This window comes from Stenella coeruleoalba, assembly GCF_951394435.1.
Source record: "Stenella coeruleoalba genome assembly, chromosome: 7".
Classification (NCBI taxonomy): domain Eukaryota; kingdom Metazoa; phylum Chordata; class Mammalia; order Artiodactyla; family Delphinidae; genus Stenella; species Stenella coeruleoalba.
In genome coordinates this window covers 119,205,008-119,211,007 of record NC_137153.1, presented here as the reverse complement: position 1 = coordinate 119,211,007, position 6,000 = coordinate 119,205,008, and the positions used below count along the sequence as shown (strand labels likewise).

At 47.7% G+C, this 6,000-nt stretch overlaps 1 protein-coding gene across 2 annotated transcripts in view; it reads left to right on the top strand.

Annotated features, from left to right (window-relative positions):
• The first annotated feature begins 1,260 nt into the window (after nucleotides 1-1,260).
• TSC1 (TSC complex subunit 1) overlaps nucleotides 1,261-6,000 on the top strand; it is a 48,901-nt gene continuing 44,161 nt past the window's right edge. Inside the window, exon 1 of one of the 2 annotated variants that reach the window (XM_079925575.1) lies at nucleotides 1,261-1,428. The gene's annotated coding sequence lies outside the window, so the exon portion shown is untranslated. The remainder of the gene's footprint in view (nucleotides 1,429-6,000) is intronic. The other variant, XM_079925574.1, reaches the window with a different exon arrangement.

The following is a 6,000-nucleotide window of genomic DNA, read 5'->3' as shown; positions in this document are numbered from 1 at the left end:
CTGCTCACGTGGGCTATGGGTCCAGAAGGAGTGCCTTTTTTTTTTAATTCTCACAAAGGCAACCCACGGACTAACAGTAGCCGACCCCCCTGGGCCTCTTGGAATTCTGACAGCACCCAACTTGCTAGCGACTCACACAGCAGGCCCCTTAAGCCATATGCCGCCTTGCCTCGTGACCCAACTAGTTCCCATGACCAAACGTGTTATTTCCATAACTCCCCCGGCCCGGCAGGCCCTTGCTTCTTGTAGTTCTTTTCTTTCCAAACTTTAGTTCTTTTCTTCCCAAACGCCTCTCCCATTCCTATTTCCTGAAACCTACCTTTCTTTGAAAACCCGGCGGGATGCTCACTCTTTCAGAAAGCCTTTCAGACACCACAGCTCAACTGCGGCCTCTCTCAGGCTGCTTTGCACCAGTCACAGCGTCTGCTATCCCCCGCCTCTGATAAGGGCCATCATCCTTCAAGCATGCACTCGGCGCGGGTCGCCGTGCTAAATACGCTCCATACTTTTTCTCCCTGAATCCTCACTTCACTCCTGTTCTTATGCCCATTTCACAGAGGAAGAAACTGAGGCTCATGGGCCTTCAAGACTTGCCCAGGTTTACACTGCTAGGAAGCAGCGGAGCAGGAACTGAACTGAGGGGTTCTGCTTTTAAAGCTGCCTGCTCTGATCAGGGTGGTTTTCCATAGACGTCGCGACCAGGCCTGAAACGCCAGCAATCTGAGGGTAGAAGCCACCGTGGGTCTCCGTAGGGCCAGAAGTGGGCTTCTGTAAATACTCCGCGAAGGAAAGAAGGCTGCCCTGGTGCAGCTTTTCTCTTTCCGCAGATGAGCTGCCACTCCTCCAAGGCTCCACAGCAGACCCTTCGCCCACAGGGGCCCTACGGGCTCTTCGGGAAACATGAACGCAGCTCTGCGGCAGGGCACACGGAGACCCTGGAAGGGGCACCCGGGTCTGCGAGCGGAGAAGGAACCTCCGGAAGGCGTGAGGGACTCCAACCACACCCAGCCGGGCCAACTTGTTTACGCCTCTTGCCCGGCCCGGCCCGGCCCGCCGCCCCGCCCCTCGCTCTCTCGCGTAGCTCCTCCCGCCGCGCCGGCCCTTCTTTTTGCCTCCTTCGCAGTCACAAGACCTCTCAGCGGCTCCCTTTCGGAATCCTTCCGCCCGTCCCCGCCCCCCTACCTTACAAACTCTCCTTGGTTCTTTCTCGACTGGTTAGCATCATCAGTAATGAGCAGAACTTCCCCTTCCTTCCAAAGGTGCTGCCGACCGCGGTCATCTGTCGTCGGGTTCGACGGGGTGGGGGGCGAGACCCCGCTGGGACTCTTTTTCGTGGCGGAGGCTGCAGCGGCCGCGGACATTTCACGACGGGGGGGAGGTGCTGTACGTCCAAGATGGCGGCGCCCTGTAGGCTGGAGGAGCTGTGAGGTAAACAGCTGAGGGGGAGGAGACGGTGTGTGAGGTTGAGGGTGTCGCCCCCTCCCTTTCATGGGGGCTTCTCAGGGCAGTCCTGGCACCATGGCCTCAGCCTGGGAGGCCCTGTGGGGCTGGGGCAAGGGGCTCTCTTGCCGGAGAAGGGACTCCGGGAAGGGGGGTTCGGAGAGCTTTCCCCTCCCTCTTATTACGCTCTATCTCCGGCGGGGCCCGGCCAGGCTGGCGGGTCTCTGGGGAGGAGAGGCGGCCCCGGCCGGCACGTCGCCCCTCTTCGGCGACGGAGGGGACGGCTGCACCCCCGCACCGCGGAGCCGAGGGCAGGGGTGAGGTGGGCCTGGTCGCCAGCCCCTCGCTGGGTGGGGTGACAGGTTCCCGCGGGGTGCGGAGAGCGGGGGAGAGACCCTCGGCTGGAGGGCGGGGCCGGGCGGTGGGGCTGGCGCCCGGGCTTGTTGAGAGGGGTCAGGGGTTGGGGGGGCGGGGGATGAATGGAGGCTGCCTGTGGGCATCGAGGACCCGCCTGGACTCGGTGTCTCCGCTGAAATTTGCATGACCGAGCGCGTCGCTCCGGGTGTGCTCGTGGGTATTTAATCGACGGTGAAAGACAGTTGCTTTCGAGTCAGCAGAGGTGATTCTTAAGAGACAGCTATTTGCAGAGCCACTCCTAGACGCTCATTCATTCATTTGAGGAACTGGAGGGTGAAGAGCCCGCAGTCAGAGAGCCCTTTGAGAATGAAAGCTGTTTCTTTGTGTTTCCTTTGCAAGAGTTTTGCTTCGGATTTGGGGGTGTGGGGGGAGGCTTTGGAGGGGGCGCGGTCCTCTCGACAACAGCAGCTTGTTTATGGGGCGCTCGCTGTGCAAGTGCTTTGCACTCATCCTCTCCTGTAGCCCTCGAGACAAAGGGGAAAGGCAGCCACTCTTAACGCCTCCATTTCTCAGATGAAGAAACTGAGGCCCCGAGAGATGAGGGTCCGTTGCCCAAGGTCACCCCTCTAGGATTATGTGAGCCAGGACTGGAACTGGGGTCCGACTGCCTCCCAGACTGTGCTCCTGTCTCTATTTGTACACCTATGACTCTCTATTTATCTCTTATTTGATCAAAGCTGGCCCGTCATTCTAAGTAGGTGATTAGAATTAATCAGTTGGCCGAGGTCTGCGCATAAGTGCCTGTGTGTGTGTGTCTTTAATTTTGAGGAGGGACACCCTTGCTTATATACCTTAGCTTTTGTTGGGGGTGGCAGGGTTGTGCCTGTAAACATGTTAGTCTAAATTACGCCGGAAAGTATTTGATGTTTTCATAAAACTCACGCGTTTACTGCAGAAAGAAGTCGTGCTAAAATCTTTGCTGGGTTTTTTTTATAGAAAGCATGGAAATAGCCCTTCATTTTACATAGCGTAAGCTGTAAAAGTACTAAAATAGTATAATACTCTTCTGAGATTCATCGGTTTATAATTTGGGGATCAACTTGGAGTCGTCTGAATTCACACGTGCCGGCAAAGTGGAGCTGTAAATTTCGAGAAGCGTCATAAAACCAACCCTTGTGGGAGCCCTTGATTTACAGAGCAACCACCTGTGATTCTTAAGTTGCCCATTCCTGAGTAAACCTGGAACATGCACGTGTGAAAACTGATGTAGGGTCGAGTGGGGAAATGCACCTTTAACAGTCACGCATCGGGCCAATGAGTTTCCTCAGAAACACTGACAGATTCTTTGCTATTTCTCTGGGGAGTCACAGGTTCGCCCTCTAACCACCTGGTGTAAACTTAAGGGGTATTTATAGAGGGTGTCAATGGAAACTATCCTCTTACCAAACTATATATCTTACCCAGACGCTCTTACGTCACGTGCATGGAAGGGCGAACGACGTAAGCTTTCTTTGCTTCACGCATTTCCTGGTGTCATAAAGACTTTGGGATGTTCCTAATTGCCTAGCTAGACAGATTCCTAGGCAACTACATGCATTCTTACTTGTTTTCATGAAATTGGAGTGTCTCAAATCCTGTGACTCAGTTGTACTCTTCCTCACTGGTTTCTTGAGAGCAAAGATGTCCCATGCTGCTGCTGTCCGGGTGTAATAAGATGCCTTCTGTGCATACCTGTTTTCATTTGTGAGGTGAAACTGAACAGTCTTACTAGGACAAATCAAATACATGCCTGTCTATGGGATGTTTATAGAGCAATGAAATTACTGGAAACGAGAGATCTCTAACAGTAACGTCCATCAGAACCTTCATGCACAGGTATCTGGCCCCGTAGTAGGTAGATTTGCATATTTGGTCTTTAAGTGTATTTTGGAAGAAGTCATAGGTGATTCTGATGTGCACCAGGGGTTGCGGACCAGTGGCTAAAGTAGCCACTTTGGCTATTTTTCTTTTAATTTATAATTTATTGCAGAGGCATTTCTTAAAATAGCTTCTAACCTCTGGTGTATATAGTGGTGGGTAAGTTTGGGGCTCTGAATTACAGCTGACTTGATCGTACAGATCTGTCTTCTTTCAGAGTTTGTTAAGGTACAGGTATGGTTCTTTTCCGGGTTTAGGGCCATGGTAGACTAAAGTTAACTTTTTCTGGAATTAACTGGATATTCTTGGCTGCAGATGAGCCAAATACAGCAATACATCAACCATTTCAAGCTTTTCTAAAAGTCAGATAGCTTTTGACTTCTAACAAGCCACTAAGTTCTCTGAGCTTCAGTTTATTCATTTGTGAAATGAGAGAGTTGGATTGTAAATGAGTATTTCAAAGTCTAAATTTCTGAGATTTCAAGTCCTTCTGGGGCTTCAGTTAAAGATTCTACATTGATTGAATCAAAGTGTTAATGGCTTTATAATAACTGAGCAAACGGATGACCTTTAGCGCGACCTGTTTTTATCCTTTCCTTTATGTCACATTTTTAAGAAGGTATTCCTTAAAAGTTCCTCATATTATAAATCTCTCTTCGAGAGATTAGTTTTATTTGTATTAGTTTTGTTTGTCATTTAAGTAGCTGCAAGCATGAAAGAAAAGTGTACTCGATAGCATTTAAACCTCGAGCTTTTTGCTTTAAAAATACATATATACTTATAATTAGCATATACTCAAAAACTGAATTTTCCCCCCTCAGTGTTTAGTTTGCATGAAATACTGATTTTTTCTATTGGTCTGAAAAAGGTTTTAGACCAATTAAATTGGTTTAAAATTACCATCAGCAATTTTAGATTATTCTTTTTCTGATTTACTTATTAAGCGTGTAGTTCCTAGACATTAGTAATTTAATGTCTAGTGTCTATTTTTGGGAGGGGGAGAATTTAAAAAAATATGTATATATGAAACATATGTAATCCCAGGACCTTGCTAATTTCTTCTTGTCCATTCTCTTGTGCAGTACTAACTTTTGTTCTATACAGGGAAGTAGCAAAAGGTTATAGAACACTTTTTAAGGTTGAGTGGATTCAGATTGTCATCTAATGAGTAAAGTGCCCTAAAAACCTAGCTTTGATACAGAGCAAGACATGGTAGTTACTGGCCTAGAATTCACAGGTCACTTTCTAGAGTAAAGATAATGGCAATAGAAGCCAAGAAGTGTTTGAGTAACAAGGGACAACTTTACCCTTTGGTCGGTGATAGAGGACACAATGGGCCATGGTAAGAAAAAACAGATGTGGTGACCGTAATGTCTGCAGTTGTTAAGACCTGTGCTGCTCTGAGTAGTTCCACAGAGCACACGAGTACAGCAACACACATGAAGTGTATCCATTTTAAGCTACAGGATGACTGTATCAGTGTTTCAAGTATAAGTTATTAAATGTAAACTTCCAAGGCTTATGTACCCATTTTGTTTAGTAGTAATATTGTTATAATAAAGTTTATATTTATTGGCACAGTGCCAAACAATGTGCTATGTTTTTTACATGCGTGATCCTGTTAGCTCTTCCCACAGCCTTAAGGGGCGGGAGAGAGAGATGAGCACGCTGAGGCTTAAGGTCACTTATTTGGTGGCTGAGCTGGGATTTGAGCCCTGTTGGTTGACTCCAGAACACACACATTTAATCTTGCACTGTGATAAATTGTCTGAACTGCTGATCTCATAAACTAACTCAAAGGTCAATGGTTCTTAAGTTTTGGGGGGGCCTCCGTTACCCTCTGAGGATTTGTGGGAAGCTGTGGACCAAATATCGTTTTCTGTCCCATCAGCACCAAGAACAAAATTCATACAGATATGAAATCTGGATATGGCTTCAGGAACTTTACAGACCCAGCCTAAAGCCCAGCTGACCATTCTAGATAGACTACTGCTCTTAAAAATGGACTTGGGCTTTAAAAAAGAAACAAACAACAAACAAAACAGTAGATAGGAAAGGCCCACGTCTTTTAAAGATGGACTATGTACTGTTTGTATTATAAATCATTTTCTTAAACTTTTATATTGAAAGGTTCTTTACACTTCACTGGGAGATCAACCTTAGGTGCCACATTAAAAAAAAATTATAAGTGGAGAACTCAGGTGTGTAACTTGCTAAATGCTTGTCAAGCTTGGCATTCGGTCTATGTGTACCTTTAGCACCTGGCAGAATTCCATTGGGCTTTTT